This window comes from Eubalaena glacialis, chromosome X, assembly GCF_028564815.1.
Source record: "Eubalaena glacialis isolate mEubGla1 chromosome X, mEubGla1.1.hap2.+ XY, whole genome shotgun sequence".
Classification (NCBI taxonomy): domain Eukaryota; kingdom Metazoa; phylum Chordata; class Mammalia; order Artiodactyla; family Balaenidae; genus Eubalaena; species Eubalaena glacialis.
In genome coordinates, this window is record NC_083736.1 from 130265332 (window position 1) to 130291116 (window position 25785).

At 39.4% G+C, this 25785-nt stretch overlaps 1 pseudogene; it reads right to left on the minus strand.

The window, feature by feature from the left end:
• Positions 1–3390: 3390 nt before the first annotated feature.
• LOC133081925 (peptidyl-prolyl cis-trans isomerase A-like) lies at positions 3391–24363 on the minus strand (annotated as a pseudogene).
• Between the last annotated feature and the right edge of the window lie 1422 nt (positions 24364–25785).

Consider the following 25785-nt stretch of genomic DNA (forward strand, 5'->3'; position numbering starts at 1 on the left):
ACATTCCAAATATCTTAGCTCCTAGATAACTAATGATTAAGACCAAATATCACTGTTGGAATAAGGCATAATTTTGCAGAGTAATTCCACAGATTTAGGCTTTGAAAAAGAAATGAGATCAGAACTGGTGAAAAAGTGGAGGGAAAGCATTTAATAGGGGATATTGACTTGAGCAAAGTTATCAGCGTGTAATTGTAAGAAATTTTTAGGGATCAGAGAATAGAGCAATCTGCATATAATGTTCATTTTAGAAACGAATAAGGTGTATGCCTTCTTTTTGCTGAGTTAATACCTACTCACCCTTCAGAACTTGCTTTAAATATCAGATGTAGCATTTTCTGACCTCTCCAGAATAGATTTAGTCCTCCTACTTTATGCTTTCATAGCACTATTTATTTGTTTGTTTTTATAGCATCTATAGTAGTTGTACACATTTATTGAATGAGTACTATATGCTAGGAATTGTGTTAAGCACTTAAGAACGATATCATTTAAGTGTACGTTTAAAATTTGTCTTTTACCCTCCACTGTATGTAGCATAAAAGGACATGGCAGATATGTCTTTTCGTTCACCATTGTATCCCTAGTGCCTAGTGTAGAGCTTGCCACGTATTAGGTGCTTAATATATCTTTGTTGACTGATTAAGTAGTTAAAGATGTTATTGTTAACTTTATTATTTACTCCTAGCTAATGAAGATATTCTTCTTTCTAGTCCATTGGATTCATTTGTTGAGATTGCTAAATTACCACTTCAGTCAATACTTAAGGCTAGTAATTCTGAAAACGCCTAGAATGGCCCTGTGGTACCTTGAATGATTTTGGAGTTGGATGAGAGAGAAATAACCACTGACTAATTCACTGTATTCTGTTTGGACCACATAATCATGTGTGAAGTAGCTGCCACTTTGAAATGATTGGAATTTGTAAGTCATTTTATTTGGGATTTTAAAGTTAATTTAACCACGAGTTCCTTATTCAAAACCGATCTAAAGGCATAGTATTGTCAAAATTATTTTCTTGCATTCTGTTCATATATGTATGTAGTTCCTACTTGGTTGAAATAATCTTGGTATAATAATAAAAAGTTCTGAATCCATTTAATAACCATGTGTAAGAAATAACTATATTTCTCCTATCTGTCAGCAAAGTGCTACAGTCTTTTTTTTTCTTCCAGTGACCTAGATACACCCAGAGCCTGTGAGAGTTACTCTGAATTTATCTTAAAAATCAATATCAGTTTTCCCTTGCCTATTACTATAGGGAATATTTTCTCTTTGCCTTCCATCTATCTGCAGTAGAAACTTTAGTCAGAGACAAACAATATGACAAGCTTTCCAGATTCATCTCCTAGAAAAGAAAGGAATTTTTCACATTGGTTCATTAAGTAGAAATATCCTATCCTGAGCAAAGTCCCAAGCAAGCAGTTGCTAGCTGATGTTTAAAATAGATAAAAATAGATAGATTTAAATCATCTAGTATAATATTTGCATAGAAGTTCTTTTTCTCAGTAATTAATCATTGAATCATAATGTGTGTTCACTAACGTACCAAATGATACTTAGTTCCAAAAGATGAGCATAATAATTCCTTACATGTGTTTAGCACTTTGTAAATTCTAAAGATTTTCAAATCTGACAGCACAATTGATCCTCATAACAACCCTTTGGGGTAGGTAAGGTGAGTGTACCTGGCATTGTATTGGCTCATACTGTGTTCATTCCTTAAGCATTTCTGTTTTACATTCTTCTACTCCAGAGGCTGGAAAGATGAATTCTTGTTTTCCAGTCTCCCCCGCAACCAAGGCTGACCTTGTGGCATAGTTCTTGCCAAAAAGATGAAAGAAAGAAAAATCTAAGTAGTGTTCTGAGAAATAATTTTGATTACTGATGAAAAGAAGGACAGATAACATGTGTTTAGCCTCATTCCTTTACCCTCTTTGCCTGTAACACGCAGATGTGATGCCTGGAAGTACAGGAGCCATCGTACAACCACATGGTAATGTTGGGGAGGAAGAAATTTTCCTCTACCCTTCTAGATTCTTCTGGCTAGTCTAAATTGACATGAGACAGATTAGCAGGAGGAAATCAAACAAAGTTTAGTAACATGTATACATGGAAGAGACCCAGGAACACTGAGTAACTCACCAAAATGGCTGAAACCCTCACCTTATATACCATCCTCAGCTGAAAACAAAAGAGGATGTTGATGTAGTTAGTTGTTTGGGATTTCAAAGGGGAGAAAGGCAATTGACATGGAGATGGGAAAGCAAATGTTTGGTAAATAAATGTTTGCTGGGCCAGGCGGAGACATTGGGACACAGAAAGGAATTTTAACCAACAGACTTAGCTAAGTCCGTCCCTGTCCACACACCTAGTTCGTAATTGTAGTTATCTTTAGGGATAGCTCCCTTCCTGGAACAGGTCCTCTATCTACATTCTTTTTTTTTTTTTTTTTTTTTTAATCTACATTCTTTTAGGCACTTAGGGGGAAGGACAAAGTTTCTCCCTGAGTTTTTTGGGCCTTGATTGTTTTCAGCTCCAAATAATCCACATGCCAAAGAGACATTTCGGGGTGGCAAGTTTTACTCCCCTACAGTAATGATGGTGAAACACAAAGAGCCTTAGTCCTTTAATTCATTGTTGAGCACCTGAAACAATGCCTGCTCATTTTTGGATTTCCGTTATTGTGAGAGAAGATATGACATGTCCATTAACATAACAACAGCAGGGGAATGCGTCTTTATCTTTCTGTAGATTTTAATATGCTAATACACTTAAAATATTTTAAATGGAATCTTAAGCTAAGAAAATGAAAATTGTTATGCTTTTAAAAATAGAGCAAATCTGGTAAAAAGATCTCAGTTACTTCTAGACTAGAGCACATTACCATTCTCTGGAGCCTGCTCTGAGCTCTAACATTTTCCATACTTATTAAGAAAACTGATGCATATATACAAGCACTTTTCTATGGTATTTACTCAAGAGTGGAATTGCTGGGCTACGGAGTACGTGTGTCTTCAATTTTATTAAATAATTCCTAACTGTTTTCCAAAGTGGTTATATTAATTGCACACTTCCACCGATAGAGTATTAGAATTATATGTTTTTCACCACTGGATATTATCAGAGTGTAAAAATTTGCCAGTCTGGAATGTGGGTAATGATCTTGTACTGTCGGGTTTTTGTTGTTGTTTTTTAGTTTTTATTTCATAATCATAAACAACTTTGCAATCCAGCTAAACTTGGAAGGGGATAAGGAAAATATGGAACTGAAAGAACTGCAGTGAGAACACAAAAATTATAGGATATTTCGAGCAGATGGGGGTGAAGGGGTGCTCTCCTGAGCTACAGAAGGAATGTCTGGTGGTTGAGATAAAACAAAATTCAGATTTATAAGATTTGTCCACAGTCAGCAATGGTGATCTTCTTGCTGGTCTTGCCATTCCTGAACCCAAAGCACATGGCTTCCACAATATTCTTGCCCTCTTTCACCTTGCCAAAGACCACACGCTTGCCATCCAACCACTCAGTCTTGGCAGTGCAGATGAAAAACTGGGAACCGTTTGTGTTGGGGCCAGCATTTGCCATGGACAAGATGCCAGGACCCATATGCTTCAGGATGAAATTTTCGTCATGAAATTTCTCCCCATAGATAGACTTGCCACCAGTGCCATTATGGCGTGTGAAGTCACCACCCTGGCACATAAATCCCAGAATTATTCTGTGAAAGCAGGGACCTTTGTAACCAAATCCTTTCTTCCCAGTGCTCAGAGTGCGAAAGTTTTCTGCTGTCTTTAGAACTTTGCAAACAGCTCGAAGGAGAGGCAGCCCAAGGACTCTCCCTGGATGGCGATGTCGAAGAACACGATGGAGTTGACCAAGGTGCGCAGCGCGGGAGGCTCAGGGCGGCGGCGTCTGCAAGGCCTCTAGTACTGTGGTTTTAATTTATATTTTCCTGATTACTAATAAGGTTGAGTACCATTTCAAATGATTTTTGGACATGTGGAATTACTCTGTTTTGAAGGAACTGTTCAAATCTTTTGTTCATTTTTCTGTAGAGGTCTTTGTTGTCTTTACCTTATTGATTTGTAAGATTATATATAAATATATATACCTGATTCTCATTGTTCACAATAGTTATGTTCTACAAAATCACCATAAACACTGAATTAGCAAATGATGAACTATGCTCTTAGGAAAAATACAGGATTAGGTTCCTATGGGTCTCTGGTGACATTTTCACCAACTGAAGTGTCATTTGTGTTGTATAGGTTCTTTGCCAATGTCCTTTTAAAACAAGCCAGTCTCATCAGCGTTGTAAATCTTCTCTTCCCATTACTCTTTTCCTGTACAACACTTAGTGGATACTTTTAAAATTCTTCCACAGCCTCCTGACCTGCAGAACCTGCCTCACCTACAAGTTTAACGTTTTTCACACCATATTGCCTTTTGAAACAAGCAAGCCAATCAGCCAGGATTAGTCAAGAGGGTTTAATATTTTCCTAACCCTGAGTAATCTGACTGTAAATTTCTTTGGCTTTCAGCCTCACAACAATGAGGGCCACTATGCTTTTATTAATTGGTTATCATCTTATAAATCCACAGACTTAGCCACTCTTCCATCTTTTCCATAGCATCATCACACACTATAGCTGTTACTTTAGCACTTTCCAGAGCTGCCTGATGTAAAGATGGACAAATTTCCTCTTCCTTTTTCTGGATATACCAAATTGTTGACTCATTAACTTCGAACTTGTGAAATGTGAAATAAAATGGAGTCACTTATGTCAAGGGGTCTTAAAATAGAGCTGGGAGGCCATTACCAAGGTGGACTTTATGCATGTCCCAACTGGGTGGAACCCCAATCTGGTTTCTGGCTGGGTTTGAGTCCCAGCGTGTGGGTTCAAGTCCCAATTTGTGTTGCATGGTTTCAGAACCATGAACTTTTGAACTGGGTCAAACTACAAACCAAGGACTGGGAGTCGGCAAGAACACCTGCAACTTGTCACAGTAACAAACTTTACCTCCCTTATGCCTCTAATTTCAATTGAAATTCCTTGTAATGCAACCCCCTCTTCTTTGCCTTTAAAAGCTCCTAACTTTTACTCCCTAGTGAGACACTTTGGGTTGCAACCCGAATCTGTGTGCCCCAGTTGCACTTCTTTGATCTCAAATGTCAACTACGAATTGGCACTCACCATTGGCACTTGCCATCTATCGCTACAAGGATTAAATCAGGTGCTGCTGCAGCTGCTGATTTTCAACACCCCTGAAATCAGTTCAGGGTGGAGAGCAGAAATGAGGCACTCTGTGCTCTGGGAAAAACTGGCAGAACAGGTCTTCAGATAGTTAGACAATTTCAGGAGCTGATTTTATGAGCCCAATTCTTGCATCTCCTCATGTCTAGAAAAGCCCTAAAAACCTTCATGGTCATGTTTGCTCCTCGTGACTAGCAGTAACCTGCACGAGACGAGCCGAAACCTTCTGTAAAAAATATGTGATTGATTGCATGTATTCCCCCTTCACCAAAGTCAGATATGTACTGGCCTTCCGCCCTGCCTCTTTGGAGCAGTTTCTCAGAGCTATCTGGGATGCTGTCTCCCGGGCTGTAGTCCTCATTTTGCCCCAACTAAAACTTAACTTGCAACTCTCACGTTGTGTATTTTTTAAGTCGACACAAATAAATGCTTTCTACTTGATTATTGCCTCCTAGGTTTATTTAGGTTGACAAACTCATGGCCAACAGCACTGTAACTCATGCCTGAACAAAGTTTATTAATACTCATAAAGCAAATCATAGCCTGCTTAGGAACACTTGGACAGTACTCCAGTGCTGTGCTTGGAGGCCATTTTAAACAGCAAAATCACCAAAAACAAGCGGAAAAAAAAAATGCAAGAAATGTGGCGCTAAATAGACCTTGAAAAGAACACTTGTTTACAGTATGAGAGCTGAAACAAGGCAGAGCATTGCCTTATTCGACCTCAGCTGGCAATGTCTGTGTTGAAAGACTCAAATTCACCACTCAGTGCATGATCACAAATGACCACAAAAACACTGTAAGTATTGATTTTGGGATTACAAAGAAATTTTAGTAAGCAAATGAATCCACAAGTACCAAATCTGTAAAGAATGAGGAGGGATTGTGTATATTGATGTATGTGTGTGTGGTGAAGTCAGGGTTAAATTTCTTTTTTTTTCATTTTTTTCCCTGCGTATACCCAATTGTCTCAGCACCATTTAAGAAAAAAAAAAACTGACCTTTCCCCACTCCTCTGCAGTGCTACTTTTGTCAAAAATCAAATATCCATTTATGCAAGGTTCTATGTGATATTATGATTTATAATGAGAAGTATGTATTTGGTCTTTGTCCTGTTTCTGGCTCAGAGCTCCTAAAACACTTGGAATTTCCTAAGCGTTGAGAGCCATAATGGTGTTTTGTTATGTTAATGAAGTGACTTTTGGAAAACACTTAAGAAACCTACGGCTGGGGGCTGATTGCCGGGAGAGCCAACCACGTGATTAGAGGGTTGGAACTTCCACTAACCTCCCCCACCTCTGGGGAGGGCCGAGGGGCTGAAGATTGAATTCAGTTTGCCAATGGTCAATGATTGAATCAATCATGCCTATGTAATGAAACCTCCATAAAACCCCCAAAGGACGGAGTTTGGAAAGATTCTGGGTTGGCAAACGTGGAGATTTGGGGAGAGTGGTGTGCCTTGAGAGGACTTGGAAGCTCTGCGCCCCTTCCCACATGACTTGCCTATACATCTCTTCCATCCTGCTGTTCCTGAGTCGTGTCCTTTTATAACCAACCGGTGATCCAGTAAGTAAAATGTTTCTCTGAGTTCTGTGAGCTGATGTAGCAAGTTAATCAAGCCCAAAGAGGGGATTGTGGGAACCTTTGATTTATAGCCGGTTGGTCAGAAGAACAGGTGATAACTTGGACTTGAGACTGGCCTCTGAAGTTGGGGTCAGGAGCAGTCCTGTAGAACTGAGCCCTTAACCTGTGGAATGTGATGCTGTCTCCAGGTAGATAGTGTCAGAATTGAGATAACTTGTAGGACACCCAGCTGGTGTCCCAAGAATTGTTGGTATGGAAAAACCCCCCTCACCACATTAGAAATTGGTGACCCGAACCATTATAGCAACTCTATTTCTGCCTTCTCCTGTTCTGTCCATTTTACTGTCCCTATACCAATATCACACTGCCTTAATTGCTATAATTTTATAATTATTTTTTTAATTTAATTTTTGTCTGCATTGGGTCTTCATTGTTGCATGTGGGCTTTCTCTAGTTGCGGCTACTCTTCTATGCAGTGCACAGGCTTCTCATAGCGGTGGCTTCTCTTGTTGCAGAGCATGGGCTCTAGGCACACGGGCTTCAATAGTTGTGGCACGTGGGCTCAGTAGTTGTGGCTCGCAGGTTCTAGAGCACAGGCTCAGTAGCTGTGGCGCACGGGCTTAGTTGCTCCACAGCATGTGGGGTCTTCCCGGAGCAGGGCTCGAACCCATGTCCCCTGCATTGGCAGGCGGATTCTTAACCACTGCGCCACAGGGAAGTCCCAGATGTTATCTTTTTAAATGTCACTTTCTATCTGTTGTTGATGGTACATAGAAATACCATTCTCTTTTATGTGTTTTTTTATGGAGAACTTGCTAAACTTGCTTATCAATTCTAATAATTTATCTCTATATTATTTTGTATTTTTATGTGCATAATTATATATATAATGTGCACTATATATATATATATATAAATAAAATGTCATCTTCCCCTGCCCCCTTTCTGATGAGTATAACTTGACCATGCTGGCTAGGACTTCAGTACAAATGTTAAATTGAAGTGGCGGTAGTGAGCCTCCTTGTGTTGTTCCACATTTCAATGGAAATTACTCAGTGTGTCACCATTAAGTATCTTTTGTAACCGTCAGTTTTCCAGTAAAGAAAGTTTAAAATTTTTTTTTTTTTTTGTCACACTGTGCGGCTTGTGGGATCTTAGTTCCCCAACCAAGGACTGAACCCAGGCCCTCAGCAGTGAAAGCACAGAGTCCTAACCGCTGGACCGCCAGGGAATTCCCTTAAAGGAAGTTTTCTTATAGAAATCTAGCCAAGTCTTTCTATTATGACTATGTTATTAATTATATCAAGTGATTTAACTCCACCTATTTCGATGATCGTATGATTCTCCCATTTTAATATGGTAATATGGTACATTACATTAATTAAAATTTTAAAGCAAAACAGAACCAGCATTTCTGAAATAACTCCACAGTCTAATGATATATTATCCTTTTTTTCTGTTGCTGATATTTTGTGAGGATTTTTGCACATATACTTTCGAATGAGATTCACAAGTAATTTTCCTTTCTTATACAACTCTTGTTAGAGTTTTTAGCAAGCTGTTGTTAGACTCACAGAATGAGTTGCAAACTGTACCTTCTTATTCAATTATTGGGAATAATAGTTAGTGTAATGCTGGAATTATTGCTGTCTTGAACGTTTGGTAGAACTACTAGTGAAGCTCTTTGTACCTGCAGCTTTCAATGTAGGAAGATTTTCATTACTAATGCAAATGCTTTAATCATTAAAGAACTATTCAGTTTTAAATTGCTTCTGGGTAATTTTTGGTAAATTATAGTTTTCCAGAAATTTATACATTGTATCTAAATATTAAGTGTATTGCCATAAAGTTGTTCATGACATTCCCTTATTAATATCTGAAAGATCTGTGACAGTCTTTTGTTGTTCATTCTTAATGTGTTTTGGCAGACATTTATTGAATTTTTAGAATAAATGTTATTTTTAATTTTAATTAATTGCAGAAAAATTGCAAAAGATAATTACAGAAAAATTTTAATTACCGAAAAATTGCAAAGACAGTACAGACTTCCTGTATACACTGCACCCAGTTTCCCCTATTATTAACATATTATATTAGTATCATAAATTTGGTAACAAGCCACCAATATTGGTATCCAATTATTCACTAAAGTCCATACCTTATTCCAATTTTTTTTAACTTTTCACATAATGTCCTTTTTCTGTTTCAGGACCCCATCAATGATCTCATATCACATTTAGCTGTCATGTATCCTGAGGCTCCTCTAAGACAGTGACAATTTTTCAGACTTTCCTTGTAGTTTTGGTGTCAACATTTTTAGGTATTGGTGAGGTATTTTATAGAACATCCTTAAACTGGGATTTGTCTGATGCTTTTCTTATAATTAGACTGGGGTTAGGTTATACACTATCAACAAGACTTATGACTTTTAATGACCTTGATCACATGGCTGAGGTAGGGTTTCTCCAGGGTAAAGTTACTTCTATTCATCTTTTCTTTAACATCTTTATTAGAGTATAATTGCTTTACAATGGTGTATCAGTTTCTGCTTTATAACAAAGTGAATCAGTTATACATATACATATGTCCCCATATCTCTTCCCTCTTGCATCTCCCTCCCTCCCACCCTCCCTATCCCACCCCTCTAGGTGGTCACAAAGCATGGAGCTGATCTCCCTGTGCTATGAGGCTGCTTCCCACTAGCTATCTATTTTACGTTTGGTAGTGTATATATGTCCATGCCACTCTCTCACTTTGTCCCAGATTACCCTTCCCCCTCCCCATATCCTCAAGTCCATTCTCTAGTAGGTCTGCATCTTTATTCCCGTCTTGCCCCTAGGTTCTTCTGACCATTTTCTTTTTTCATTTTTTTTTCTTTTTTTAGATTGCATATATATGTGTTAGCATACAGTATTTGTTTTTCTCTTTCTAACTTACTTCACTATGTATGACAGTCTCTAGGTCCATCCACCTCAATACAAATAACTCAGTTTCGTTCCTTTTTATGGCTGAGTAATATTCCATTGTATATATGTGCCACATCTTCTTTATCCATTCATCTGTCGATGGACACTTAGGTTGTTTCCATGTCCTGGCTATTGTAAATAGTGCTGCAGTGAACATTGTGGTACTTGACTCTTTCTGAATTATGGTTTTCTCAGGGTATATGCCCAGTAATGGGATTGCTGGGTCATATGGTAGTTCTATTTTTAGTTTTTTAAGGAACCTCCATAGTGGTTGTATCAATTTACATTCCCACCAACAGTGCAAGAGGGTTTCCTTTTCTCCACACCATCTCCAGCACTTATTGTTTGTAGATTTTTTGATGATGGCCATTCTGACCAGTGTGAGGTGATACCTCACTGTAGTTTTGATTTGCATTTCTCTAATGATTAGTGATATTGAGCACCCTTTCATGTGTTTGTTGGCAATCTGTATATCTTCTTTGGAGAAATGTCTATTTAGGTCTTCTGCCCATTTTTGGATTGGGTTGTTTGTTCTTCTGATATTGAGCTGCATGAGTTGCTTGTAAATTCTGGAGATTAGTCCTTTGTCAGTTGCTTCATTTGCAAATATTTTCTCCCATTCTGAGGGTTGTCTTTTCATCTTGTTGATGGTTTCCTTTGCTGTGCAAAAGCTTTTAAGTTTCATTAGGTCCCATTTGTTTATTTTTGTTTTTATTTCCCTTTCTCTAGGAGGTGGGTCAAAAAGGATCTTGCTGTGATTTATGTCATAGAGTGTTCTGCCTATGTTTTCTTCTAAGAGTATTCTAGTGTCTGGTCTTACATTTACGTCTTTAATCTGTTTTGAGTTTATTTTTGTGAATGGTGTTAGGGAGTGTTATAATTTCATTCTTTTACAGGTAGCTGTCCAGTTTTCCCAGCACCACTTATTGAAGAGGCTGTCTTTTCTCCATTGTGTATTCTTGCCTCCTTTATCAAAGATAAGGTGACCATATGTGCGTGGGTTTATCTCTGGGCTTTCTATCCTGTTCCATTGATCTATATTTCTGTTTTTGTGCCAGTAGCATACTGTCTTGATTACTGTAGCTTTGTAGTATAGTCTGAAGTCAGGGAACCTGATTCTCCAGCTCTGTTTTTCTTTCTCAAGATTGCTTTGGCTATTTGGGGTCTTTTGGGTTTCCATACAAATTGTGAAATTTTTTTGTTCTAGTTCTGTGAAAAATGCCATTGGTAGTTTGACAGGGATTGTATTGAATCTGTAGATTGCTTTGGGTAGTACAGTCATTGTCACAATGTTGATTCTTCCAATCCAAGAACATAGTATATCTCTCCATCTGTTGGTATCATCTTTAATTTCTTTCATCAGTGTCCTATAGTTTCCTGCATACAGGTCGTTTGTCTCCTCAGGTAGATTTATTCCTAGATATTTTATTCTTTTTGTTGCAATGGTAAATGGGAGTGTTTCCTTAATTTTTCTTTCAGATTTTTCATCATTAGTGTATAGGAATGCAAGAGATTTCTGTGCATTAATTTTGTATCCTGCTACTTTACCAAATACATTGATTACCTCTAGTAGTTTTCTGGTAGCATCTTTAGGATACTCTATGTATATTATCATGTCATCTGCAAACAGTGATGGCTTTACTTCTTCTTTTCTTTTTTTTTTTTTTTTTTTTTAAGTATCAAACATATATATATTTTTAAAAGTACAGTCTTTCTTTGCTTATAGATACTCAAGATATATACAAGGCTCAATGTCAGAAAATTACACTCAGAAGTGTTTTATCTCCATGCTGCAAACCATTTGCATTTCCTCTAGGTATTCCCGCAATCTTTTTTTTTTTTTTTTTTAAACATCTTTATTGAAGTATAATTGCTTTACAATGGTGTGCTAGCTTCTGCTTTACAACAAAGTGAATCAGTTACACATATACATATGTTGCCATATCTCTTCCCTCTTGCATCTCCCTCCCTCCCACCCTCCCTATCCCACCCCTCTAGGTGGTCACAAAGCACCGAGCTGATCTCCCTGTGCTATGTGGCTGCTTCCCACTAGTTATCTATTTTACATTTGGTAGTGTATATATGTCCATGACACTCTCTCACCCTGTCACATCTCACCCCTCCCCCTCCCCATATCCTCAAGTCCATTCTCTAGTAGGTCTGTGTCTTTATTCCCATCTTGCCACTAGGTTCTTCATGACCTCTTTTTTTTTTTTTTTTTTTCCCTTAGATTCCATATATATGTGTTAGCATACTGTATTTGTTTTTCTCTTTCTGACTTACTTCACTCTGTATGACAGACTCTAACTCCATCCACCTCATTACAAACACCTCCATTTCATTTCTTTTTATGGCTGAGTAATATTCCATTGTATATATGTGCCACATCTTCTTTATCCATTCATCCGATGATGGACACCTAGGTTGCTTCCATGTCCTGGCTATTGTAAACAGAGCTGCAATGAATATTTTGGTACATGACTCTTTCTGAATTATGGTTTTCTCAGGGTATATGCCCAGTAGTGGGATTGCTGGGTCATATGGTAGTTCTATTTTTAGTTTTTTAAGGAACCTCCATACTGTTCTCCATAGTGGCTGTATCAATTTACATTCCCACCAACAGTGCAAGAGTGTTCCCTTTTCTCCACACCCTCTCCAGCATTTATTGTTTCTAGATTTTTTGATGATGGCCATTCTGACCGGTGTGAGATGATACCTCATTGTAGTTTTGATTTGCATTTCTCTAATGATTAATGATGTTGAGCATTCTTTCATGTGTCTGTTGGCAATCTGTATCTCTTCTTTGGAGAAATGTCTATTTAGGTCTTCTGCCCATTTTTGGATTGGGTTGTTTGTTCTTCTGATATTGAGCTGCATGAGTTGCTTGTAAATTCTGGAGATTAGTCCTTTGTCCGTTGCTTCATTTGCAAATATTTTCTCCCATTCTGAGGGTTGTCTTTTGGTCTTGTTTATGGTTTCCTTTGCTGTGCAAAAGCTTTTAAGTTTCATTAGGTCCCATTTGTTTATTTGTGTTTTTATTTCCATTTCTCTAGGACCTGGGTCAAAAAGGATCTTGCTGTGACTTATGTCATACAGTGTTCTGCCTATGTTTTCCTCTAAGAGTTTGATAGTGTCTGGCCTTACACTTAGGTCTTTAATCCATTTTGAGTTTATTTTTGTGTATGGTGTTAGGGAGTGTTCTAATTTCATACTTTTACATGTACCTGTCCAATTTTCCCAGCACCACTTATTGAAGAGACTGTCTTTTCTCCACTGTATATGCTTGCCTCCTTTATCAAAGATAAGGTGACCATATGTGCGTGGGCTTATCTCTGGGCTTTCTATCCTGTTCCATTGATCTATATTTCTGTTTTTGTGCCAGTACCAAACTGTCTTGATTACTGTAGCTTTGTAATATAGTCTGAAGTCAGGGAGCCTGATTCCTCCAGCTCCATTTTTCGTTCTCAAGATTGCTTTGGCTATTCGGGGTCTTTTGTGTTTCCATACAAATTGTGAAATTTTTTGTTCTAGTTCTGTGAAAAATGCCATTGGTAGTTTGACAGGGATTGTATTGAATCTGTAGATTGCTTTGGGTAGTACAGTCATTGTCACAATGTTGATTCTTCCAATCCAAGAACATAGTATATCTCTCCATCTGTTGGTATCATCTTTAATTTCTTTCATTAGTGTTTTATAGTTTCCTGCATACAGGTCGTTTGTCTCCTCAGGTAGATTTATTCCTAGATATTTTATTCTTTTTGTTGCAATGGTAAATGGGAGTGTTTCCTTAATTTTTCTTTCAGATTTTTCATCATTAGTGTATAGGAATGCAAGAGATTTCTGTGCATTAATTTTGTATCCTGCTACTTTACCAAATACATTGATTACCTCTAGTAGTTTTCTGGTAGCATCTTTAGGATACTCTATGTATATTATCATGTCATCTGCAAACAGTGATGGCTTTACTTCTTCTTTTCTGATTTGGATTCCTTTTATTTCTTTTTCTCCTCTGATTGCTGTGGCTAAAACTGCCAAAACTATGTTGAATAATAGTGGTGAGAGTGGACAACCTTGTCTTGTTCCGAATCTTAGAGGAAATGGTTTCAGTTTTTTACCATTGAGAATGATGTTGGCTGTCTGTTTGTCATATATGGCCTTTATTATATTGAGGTAAGTTCCCTCTATGCCTACTTTCTGGAGGGTTTTTATCATAAATGGGTGTTGAATTTTGCCAGAAGCTTTTTCTGCATCTATTGAGATGATCATATGGTTTTTATCCTTCAGTTTGTTAATATGGTGTATCACATTGATTTGCCTATATTGAAGAATCCTTACATTCCTGGGATAAACCCCAATTGATCATGGTGTATGATCCTTTTAATGTGCTGTTGGATTCTGTTTGCTAGTATTTTGTTGAGGATTTTTTCATCTATGTTCATCAGTGATATTGGCCTGTAGTTTTCTTTCTTTGTGACATCTTCGTCTGGTTTTGGTATCAGAGTGATGGTGGCCTCTTAGAATGAGTTTGGGAGTGTTCCTCCCTCTGCTATATTTTAGAAGAGTTTGAGAAGGATAGGTGTTAGGTCTTCTCTAAATGTTTGATAGAATTTGCCTGTGAAGCCCAGATTATTTTCTTAAAGAAAACGCCGTGCGTTCTCCCGGGGAAGTTGTCCCTGGATCACGGGACCCTGGCAGTGGCGGGCTGCACAGGCTCCCGGGAGGGGAGGTGTGGAGAGTGACCTGTGCTCGCACACAGGCTTTTAGGTGGCGGCAGCAGCAGCCTTAGCGTCTCATGCCCGTCTCTGGGGTCCGCGCTGATAGCCGCGGCTCGCGCCCGTCTCTGGAGCTCGTTTAGGCGGCGCTCTGAATCCCCTCTCCTCGCGCACCAGGAAACAAAGAGGGAAGAAAAAGTCTCTTGCCTCTTCGGCAGCTCCAGACTTTCCTGGACTCCCTCCCGGCCAGCTGTGGTGCGCTAACCCCTTCAGGCTGTGTTCACGCCGCCAACCCCAGTCCTCTCCCTGCGATCCGACCTCCGAAGCCCGAGCCTCAGCTCCCAGCCCCCGCCCACCCCGGCGGGTGAGCAGACAAGCCTCTCGGGCTGCTGAGTGTGGTCGGCACCGATCCTCTGTGCGGGAATCTCTCCGCTGTGCCCTCCGCACCCCTGTGGCTGCGCTCTCCTCCGTGGCTCCGAAGCTTCCCCCCTCCGCCACCCGCAGTCTCCACCCGGGAAGGGGCTTCCTAGTGTGTGGGAATCTTTCCTCCTTCACAGCTCCCTCCCACTGGTGCAGGTCCCGTCCCTATTCTTTTGTCTCTGTTTTTTCTTTTTTCTTTTGCCCTACCCAGGTACATGGGGAGTTTCTTGCCTTTTGGGAGGTCTGAGGTCTTCTGCCAGCATTCAGTAGGTGTTCTGTAGGAGTTGTTCCACATGTAGATGTATTTCTGATGTATTTGTGGGGAGGAAGGTGATCTCCACGTCTTACTCTTATGCCATCTTGAAGGTCTCCACAGCAATGGACATTTTTATATTATCTTTATATAATACAAACTTACTATAATTGCTATTCGTGCCAGAAGTTTTTCTTGACTTTTTTTGGGGAGGATTTTCTACATAGAAAATCACTATTGCAAAGATATTTTTATTTCTTCCTTTCTAATTTGTAACTCCTTTCCCCCCCTCTTGTCTTTTTGCACTAGCTAAGAATTCCAGTATAATTTTGAATTGGAGTGGCGAGCGAGAACATCCTTGCCTTGTTCCCCAAAGTGGTCAAGCATATACTTTCTCATCATGAAGTATGATGTTAGCTATAGATTTTTTGTGTTATTTACCATGTAGAGAATCTGTCTCTGTATTCCTAGTTTGCTGAGAGTTTTTATCATGAATGGATGTAAGTTATTGTCTGATGCTTTTCTGCATCAATTGATCTTATCACATGTTATTTTTTTTCTTTAGACTATTGATATGGTTTGCATTGATTGATTTTTGCATGTTGAACTAGCCTTGCATATATGCTTTATCATGGTGTATATTTTTTAATACAGTGCGGGATTCAATTTGTTAATATTTTGTTGAAGATTTTTGTATCTATGCTCATGAGAGAATGGTCTATAGTTTTTCTTTCTTGTGATATCTTTATCTGGATTTCATAAAAGGGTAATGTTGGCCTCATAAAATGAGTTAGGAAGTGTTCCTTCTGTTCCTATTTCCCAAAAGAGATTATAGAGAATTGATATTATTTCTTCATTAAGTGTTTGTTAGAATTCACCAGTGAAATCATCTGGGTCTAGTGCTTCCCATTTTGGAAGGTTATTAATTTTTATTTTCTGTAATAGTTTTAGGCCTACCCAGATTATCTGTTTCTCTTTGTGTGACTTTTTGTAGTTTGTGTTGTTCAAACAAATGGTCCATTTCATTCAGGTTATCAGAACTGTGGGCATGGAATTGTTAATAGTATTCTGTTGTTAGCTTTTAAATTTTCGTAGGATCAGTTGTATGATCCTTCTTTCATTTATGATATTTGTATCTTGTACTCTCTCTTTTTCTTTTGGTTAGCCTGTCTGCAGGTTTATCACTTATTTTTATCTTTTCAAAGAAACTGCCTTAGGTTTCTTTGATTTTCTCTATTTTTGTCCTGTTTTAAATTCTATTGATTTCTGCTCTAATATTTATTATTTCTATTTTTATTCTAGTTTTAGACTTAAATGTATTTTTTCTTTAGTTTCCTAAGATATAAACTTAAATTATAGATAATAGATCACTATTTATTTCTAAAATATGTATTTTATACCATGAATTTCCTTCTAAGCACTACTTTCTACTCATCTCACAAAATTTGATAAGTTGTATTTTATATTCATTAGGTTCAAAGTATTTTTTAAAATTTCTCTTGAGACGTTTTCTTTGTTTGTTGTGTTACTTAAAAATGTATTGTTTAATTTCCAAATATTTGGGAACTTTAGAGCTACCTTCCTGCTGTTTATTTCTAATTTAATTGCTTTGTGGTATGAGAATATACACTGTGTGATTTCTTTTATTAGGATTGGTTTCTGGAGAATTGCCTTGTTCTTTAGATTTGACTGGTTTAGGATATCTTTTTCTTCATTTTCCTTGACTCTCTGTGTTGGTGTCTGTGCATTAGACAAAGCAGGCACTTCTCCCAGTCTTCATGGGCTGGCCACGTATAGGACAAGACTTCAACAAATCAGTCCTGCCAGAGGTTCTGGGGCCTCTAATAATTCTTTCCCTCCTCAGGGGGAAACTGAGAGCTTGGGTTTTTTATCTGCTCACTGTGTGCTGAGCAAGGGAAGGCATCTACTAGCCCAAGCTGTGTGACTTCTGTCTCTCCTGGGACTGGTAGATGGTGCTGGACCTGTTTGAATTCTAGGACTAGTGAGATAGATGCTAGGTCTTTGGGCATCTCAGGAGAAGTTGGGAAGCTGGCTGCACAGATCAACTCTTTCCTTCCCCAGGAAGAAGCTGAAAGCTGGGATTTTCCATCTGTTCATTCTGTGCTGAGCAGAGGAAAGAATCTATGGCATCTACCACCCCAAGCCATCAGTTCAGCTCTGCCCCTGGCTGCTAAACTATGCTGGACCTGTCAGAAGTCCAACTAGCAAGACAAAAGCCAGTCCTCTAGGGAGCCCCTTTGAAAAAGTTGGGGTGTTGGATATGTGAACCAACCCCTTCATTTCCCTGGGTGAAGTTGGGAGCTAGGGGATCTCTTCCGGATCCTGTGGTGCTGGGCTGGGATCAGGGACCCCAGTGAGAGGTGTCCCAAATCTCCCTACCCGCTTCAGTGAGTCTGGTTTAGCTTTCCCCGGGTGCAGGAGACTTTCTCTTAGTTTCTAGATTTCTCACAGTGGGAATTTGTCCATGAATTGTTGCTGAACCAGTTTGTTTGTGGGAGGAAGGAGGATCCAAGGTTTCCAACATCTTGCTGATATCACTCCATACACTTTCCTTTAAAGGGGTTAAGGTGTGTTTTATGGCCCAGAATGTGGTTTATCTTGGTGACTGTTCTTGAGAAAATTCATGTGACTTGAGAAGAAGGTGAATTCTACTCTCGTTGGATGGAGTATTTCATAAGTCTCAATTAGACCAGTTTGCCTGATAGTGCTGTTTAGGTCATCTACGTCCTATTGATTTTCTGCCTGGTTGATTTATCAATTACCAACAGGGGAGTTTTGACTGACCAAGTGTCCACAGTTGTCTATTTCTTACTCTCTATTCTGTCTTGACCAAAATTTAGTCAGGTTTCTCTCTTCCTTAGGGCCCCTGAACTTTGCTTGTCCCCAAGTGTGAGCAAATGCAGAACATCTTCTCTTATCAGTTTATATTGAGAATTGGCTGACCACAGTGTGACACTTGTCCTGTCAGACCCTGCTGGGCATTTCTTCTAATTGGTAGTACCGAAGGTACTGCTTACGTTTTTGTTTGATTTTGAGATGCTTGCAGATTTCTGAGATGGGGTAGATCTCCCTGTTACAATAGTTTTTCTTCTGAATAAAATCTCTCCTTATCTAAGTCCAGATTTGTTTTTATTTGACAGAAGTTTCCAACCCCAATAGATGATTTGTCTATTTCTCCTTAAATTTCAATCAGTTTTTGTTTCAGGTATTTTGGCACTCTGTTGTTAGCAACATATGCATTTAGAATCATTATGTCTTTTTATAAAATTTAACTCTTTATCATTATGTAATATCCCTCGTTAATCTGTTTTGTTTTTTTTTTTTGCCGTGTCACACAGCATGTGGGATCTTGGTTCCCCGACCAGGGATCAAACCCACACCCCCTGGAGTGAAAGCAGGGAGTCTTAACCACTGGACCACCAGGGAAGTCCTCTCTGGTTAATTTTAAGTGTCAACTTGGCTAGGGCCCAGTACCCAGATATTTGGTCAAACACAAGTCTAAATGTCACTGTGAAGGTATTTTTTTAAGGTGAGATTAGCATTTAAATCAACAGACTTTGAGTAAAACAGATTTTCCTCCATAAGGTGGGTGAGCCTCATCCAACTAGTTGAAGGCTTTAGAAAATAAGAGAGGCCCCCTAACCTTGTTATGTGTTAACTTGACTACACTAAGGGATGCCCACATAGCTGGTAAAACATTATTTTTAGGTGTGTCTGTGAGAATGTTTCTTAGAGAGATTAGCATTTGAATTGGTAAACTGAGTAAAGGAGATCTTCCATCACTAATGTGGAAGGGTATCATCCAATCCCTTGAGCCCCTGAATAGAACAAACAGGTGGAGAAAGGGTGAATTTGTTGTCTTTGCTTGAGCTGAGACATCCATCTTCTCTTGCCCTTGGACATTGACAGTCCTAGTTCAAATATTCTTCTACTTTGTTCTCTTTCTTCTCCTTCTGATATTCAAATTATTCATGTGTTACACATTTTTGGAATTCTTAGATATTTTGTTCTTTTATTTTTCATTCTTTTTTCCCCTTTGTATTATAATTTAGGAAGTTTCTATTGACACATCTTCGAGTTCACTGATTCTTTCTCCAGCCATGCCCATTCTTCTGATGAGCCCATCAAAGGCATTCTTCATTTATGTTACCATGTTTTAGTTTTCCAGAATTTTCTTTTGATTGTTTCTCATAGTGTCTGTCTCTCTGCTTATATTACTCATTTATTTTTTCATATTGTCTACTTTTCCATTAGACTCCTTAACATATTATCATTGTTATTTTAAATTTCCTGCTTGATAATTCCAAAATATATGTCACATCTGAGTCTTATTTTGATGCTTGTTTTGTCTTTCCAGACTGTTTTTTCTTTTTGTTTAACATACCTTGTAATTTGTTGTTAACACTAGGCATGATGTATTGAGTAATACAAACTAAGTTAAATAAACTTCTAGTGTGAGGTTTTATGCATTTTGGTTAAGTTTGCCTATATTTAATGTTTGCTGTAGCTGTAGATGACAGAGGTTTCAAATTCTGGTCCTGTCTTTTTTTTTTTCTTTTTGTCTCCCTTTTTGTCTATTGGCTTCCATGAAAATACTTCCTCTGGGTCTCTGCTTCCAGCTGTGAATTATATTGGTACGGTGGTGGTGTGTGTCAGAGGGTAAATGTTCTATAATCTTACAGTTAAAATTTTAGTGGTCCTATGTCCCTGAACTGTGAGCTTCGGAAGTGCTTCTCAGATATCCCCCTTTTAGGTGACACACAGAGGGTGCTGGCAGTCAGGCACATGCTCTATCCCCCAGGTGGGATAAGGCTCAGTTAAACTCTTTTCCACTGGAGGGTAGGTCTTTGTTGTGGAGACTCTCTGGGAATATTTCAAAGAGGTTATTTTTCCCCTCCTGCTAGAAACAAAGGGAAATTTTTTCCTGGATCCTTACTTGGAGAACATGGTGTGGTTCCTGGAGTGAAAGCCCATGAAAGCATGGGATTGGGTCCCCAGGAGTTTCTCATTTTCTGGCTAGGCCACGCTCCAACTCCAACATTTTGTCTGTTACCATTTAAGTGTTATCTCCAGTGCCTTTTGCTACAAATTAGCAGTTCTCTGTTATGAGTCTCTGTATTTGCCTGTCATTATAGACTTTGGGGTGGCAGTTTGCTCTGATACTTTGATTCTCTGAAGGATCCAAGAAAAGTTGTTGATTTTCAACTGTTCAGCTTTTTTCTTTTTGTAAGAAAGGAAATGGCAACTTTCAAGCTCTTTTCCTATAAGTGCTGAAACCAGAAGTCTATCAATTTTATTATTTATGTCAAAGGACAAATTTTTGGTTTTCTTGACCCTCTTTTATTGTATATTCATGTACTGGTTCGTTAATTTGGCTCTCATCTTTAATATTTTCTTTTTTATCTTCTGGGGGTTAATTTTTCCATTTTGTTTCTAAACTTACTAAAATAGACTATTACTGCATTAATCTTCATCCTTTATTTTTTTCTCTGATATATGCATTTAAGGAATAAATTTCCTGCTAAGCATGGCTTTAACTCCATCCCACACATTTAGATATAGCATTTGTATTAACTTTTATTTCAAAATAGTTCTAATTTCCATTAAGACTTATTTCTTCACCTAAAGATTTTTAAAGTGTATTTTAAAATTTTGAAAAGCAAGAATTTTCATTTTATCTTTGTGATGTTGATTTCTGACATTGTGATCACAGAGAATATGCCATAACTGAAATTGTTTGATTTTTATTGAGACGAGCTTTGTAGCCAAGGATATAGTCAATGTTTACAAGTGTTCAGTGTATGGTTTTTAGAATATGTATTCTTCAGGAATTACACAGCAGTTATAAAGTTTAAATTGTTAATGGTTTAATTCCAGTTTTCAATATCTTTACTAATATGTTTGTCTGCTCAACCTATCCATTAAGGAGACCAGTATGCAATGTTTGAAAATTTTTCAATTTTATTATAATTCTACTAATTATCCTTTTATATGTTTTTGGCCATATTTTTAGCACAAACAAAAAGACAGACACTTTGTTATATATTCATGATTAATTAAGCCTTTTATCATTCTGAAGTTAAAGTCTTTCTCCCTACTAATTGATATTGCTGTAAATTCTATTTTATGTCATGTTAATGTAGCTATACCAGTTGCAATTGCATATTGTGTTTTTATCTCCTTCCTCTGCTTTAATGAAGCAAGCACCCCAGAGCTCACCTGACCAGACTTTGTTGACCTGAAGAAAAGAGCTTCTTATTGCCTATCCTCAATGAAATCAAGAATTGTTTCAACACATAATGACAAGCTATGAATGCCCCCCACCCTATACACACATTCTCTTACCCTTGGTCTGACATCTGCATTAATCTAAAGGAATGATTGATGTCCATTCAAAACCTTAGGCAGGCTGGACTTGCCTTTTAAGTATCTTTTCTGTGGCCCATATTCTAAGGTGGGCTGTTGGATTTTTCAGTGTCTCAAAACCATGAGGCAAAAAACTCACCTGTGAGAAGAGTGGGATGAGGCAGGGACGTGGCAGAAGTTTACCTGTCACTTTCCTAGGTTCCTTGTTGTCATGGAAACGATTGCCTTGGTCTATACTGCCTGTGTGTGTTTGGGAGAACCCCTCTTGTATTATGGATCTCAAAGCAAGCCTTCTATGAAACGAGGAATCATCAGAGTGAAGCTGTCTTAACACATTAAACTCCAGCAATGGGAGTGGGCTAGCATTTCGGCCTCCAGAGGATGCTAAGTGAAGTAAGAGGCCACCTGGTTATCACTTCTAAATCCAGTGAACCAGGAAGAATGAGTACTTACCTCACACCTGGCCACGCTTTACATCTCTTTAAGCTAACATTTATGGACCACTTACTATTTGTCAGGCACTGTGATGTACATTTTAGCTTCATATCTTACTTAATCTTTAGAATGAGCCAGTGGGCTGCACTGTTATTCTCACCTGCACTTTACTGATGAGAAATTGGGGCTGAGAGAGGTGAGGAGACTTTCCCAAGTTCGGCCCGGCTCCTTCTCCTGTTGCTCTACCTGGCCGTGGGCTTCCTGTGACCTGTTCTGTTTGGCAGCAGTGGACGTCTTGCTTATTCTGAGATCCCTCTGCCTCACGCTGTTGGTAAATGAGTAACCCTAAGTCAGCTGAGCAGCCAAGTCAGGGCTGGGTCTGTCCTAGGGAAGCATTTGTAGGTGAGGCTGAAGTTCCAGAACTCCTTCGGTTTTGTGTTTGTGCATGTGTTCCAATGGGTCTATACCAATATTTCTGTTTTTCTTTCACATAAAATGGAAAGGATTTGAGGACTGGACCCTCTACATAGGATATCATCATTCACTATTTTTCTGTTCTGTTTATGGGTAATAAGGAGAAGACCAGACCTTAGAAAACGGGTTCAGCTTGGCCATCGTTAAGAGTTGAATGGTATCCTGCAAAATACGCATGTTGAATCCTAATTCCCAGGACCTCAGAATGTGACTGTATTTGGAAACAGGGTCTTTACAGAGGTAACCAAGTAAACACCATGAGATCCCATATGACTGGTGTCTTATGAAAACGGGAAATGTGGGCACAGAGGCACGGATAGAGGGGAGATGATGTGAGAGACGGGGGAGAAGACGGCCATCCACAAGCCAAGGAGAGAGGCCTGGAGCAGATCCTTCCCTCACAGACAACTGATACTCGTGTGGTGTGCGCGCCTGTAAAAACACATGCACAGGAAAGGAATGGGGTGGGGTGAGCTCTGTGTGTGTGTGTGTGTTTGAGGGGGCAGAAGGGAGGAGGGTCAGGGAAGGTCCTCTGGAGATGGTGACACGTGAGGTGCAGTTTTAAGGGGGAAGAGAAGTTTCCCTGGTGATGGGCTGGGGTGTGGGGGAAGGGCATCCCAGGTAGAGGGGACAAGTCGTGAAAGGTCACGAGCGGGTGAGCGAGAGGCTGGTGTGCTCACGGGACTCCTGACGCTGCCTGTTCCTGCTTCTCCCCTGACCTTCCTGAGCATCCTTTTCCTCTCACTACCAACAGCACTAAGCACTCGAGGTCCAGTCCTTAGCCCAGGGCCTTCCTCTTCCTACCACTTTCTGAGAACGGTTATTTTCAGACCATTACAGGAAACATCAGCCATGCGGGGGCTCCCATGTGTGAATCTGCAGCTGGGACGGTCCTCTTCTCTGGAGTGTCACCTCGTCTGCAGTGTTTACATGTGCACAGCCCAGCATCAGCTCGGGCCCAAGAGAGCCAAGTTACATTCTCTTTCCTTCAAAAGTGTGGCCCAGGCTTCTGTGTTATTTTTTGATGGCCCCACCATCAATCAGTGATCTGGTCCTAAGCCCTGGAGTCACCTCTGACCCCTCCTGCTTCCAAACACCTTGTTAGGATGCAGGACCAGACTGACAGTGTTATTCTCTAAGTCCCCATTTGTTTCCCTTGTCTTGAAATTCTCAGCAACCTTTGCCCATCCCCTATCTCCTGGCATCTGTCTCCTGTTCTACAAGTGATGACAAAATTTACTGACAGTGACTGAGATGATACCTGTGGGGTCCTTCAGCAGCAGGAACATCAGTCGTTAGGGTGACCGGAGAGTCTGTGTGTGTTGTAAATGGTTAAATAATCTTCTGCCATCTCCCGATTAACCTGTGGCTGCAATTCCCTCCTTGAACTGTCTGCTCTGTCATTTCGAATCAGAAGAACATTATATTTCCTGGATAAAATGGGTGCACAATAGAAAATTGGTGGTCGGGACTTTTTCAAATAATCCATGAAAAGATACTTTCTTTTTCCCCATTTTTTCTTCCTATAGGAATGTTTGCAGTCGTTGGCACTGTGACCACCCTCTTCTTGATATGCTTTCTTCATGTGAAACCATTCTCTCCTGATTTTCTCTCTGAGTGCAATCCTTCTTCAGACTCTGCCGGATAATCCTCTTTCCCTACTCACACTTTAAAAGTTTATGTTTCCTGAACCTCTGCCCTGAGTGCACTGGGCATTCCTGCTCTTCAGACTTGGTCAGGGGCCCTCATTTATCCTCACGACCTCACTGCCGACACTCTCACACCCGGATCTGCCGTGCACACCTATCTTCTAGAGACGCAGCTTCCTCCTTGGCGTCTCCACTTGGATTTCCCCGTAGATCCCGGAACCTCATCCTGTCAAACACTGACCGAGTCACCTATTCCTTCTTCCGCGAGGCACTCACATTGCTGCTAGGGGTCCTCATGAGTTCCAGCTGCTGTAACAAAGATGCCACAGACTGGGTGCCTCAGAAACAGCAGACATTTATTTCTTACAGTTCTGGAGGTGGGAAGTCCAAGATCAAGGTGCCAGCAGGTCTAGTGTCTGGTGAGAGCCCTCTTCCTGGTTTTCAGAAGGCCATCTTCCCATCTTGGGAGAGAGAGGGAGCCATGTCCCTCTTGTTTCTCTTCTTATAAGGACATTAATCCCATCCTGAGGGCTCCACCCTCATGATCTAATTGCCTCCCAAAGGCCTCACCTCCTAATACCGTCACATTGGGATTAGGGTTTCAACATATGAATTTTGGGAGGACAAAAACATTCAGTTCATAGCACTAGGGTTGGGGAATTTACATCAAATTTTGCTGTCTGAGACGTTAAAGTGATTCATATCTGCTTTAATGTGGTTTCTGGCCTCCATATTTGAGGTAGGTTTAGCAATAATACCAAACGTCTCATAATAGGCAGAGAAGGAATAAAAGCATCCATAGTAGACTTGGATCTCAAGTACAGTTGAGACTGCCAACTTTAGGGCTGGAATTTGCACCATTGGCTCTCCTAGTTCTCAGGCTTTTGGACTCACACTGGAACTCCACATCAGACCTCCTGGGTCTCCAGCTTGCTCACTGCTGGTCTTGGGACTTCTCATCCTCCATAACCACATGAGCCAATTCTTTATAATAAATATATCTATCTGTGTATCTATATATCTATGTATCTATCTATCTCTCTACCTCTCCATCCATCTGTCCATCCATCCTTCCATTCTATTGGTTTCTTTCTCTGGAGAATCCTGACAAATACCACTATTTTTTTTCATATACTTAACTCTCCCCAACTCCAGTCTTGTCTTTGTGATTGTTTTTAATTAACATACTATAAAATTAACTTTTTTTGGTGTGTACAGTTCTATGAATTTTAACACATGCATAAATTCACATAACTACCAACACAGTCAGGATGCAAAACAGTTCTATCACCCCCTAAAATTTTCTCATGTCACCCCTTTATTGTCAAACTCTCCCGCAGCCAGAAAATCTGACAGTCACGGATCTGTACTTCTTTCTATAGTTTTGCCTTTTTAAGAATGTCATCCTAGAGTGTACAATCTTTTGAGATTATCTTTTTTTTTTCTCTCAGCATAATTCTCTGGAAGATCATCCAGGTTGCTTATATTAGTAGTTTGTTCCTTTTTATCACTGAGTAGTATTCCATATATAGATGTACCACTTCTGGTTATCCATTCTCCCACAGAAAGACATTCCTGTTATTTACAGTTTTTGATGATTATAAATAAAGGTGCCATTAAGCATTCAGTTACAGGTTTTTATGTGAA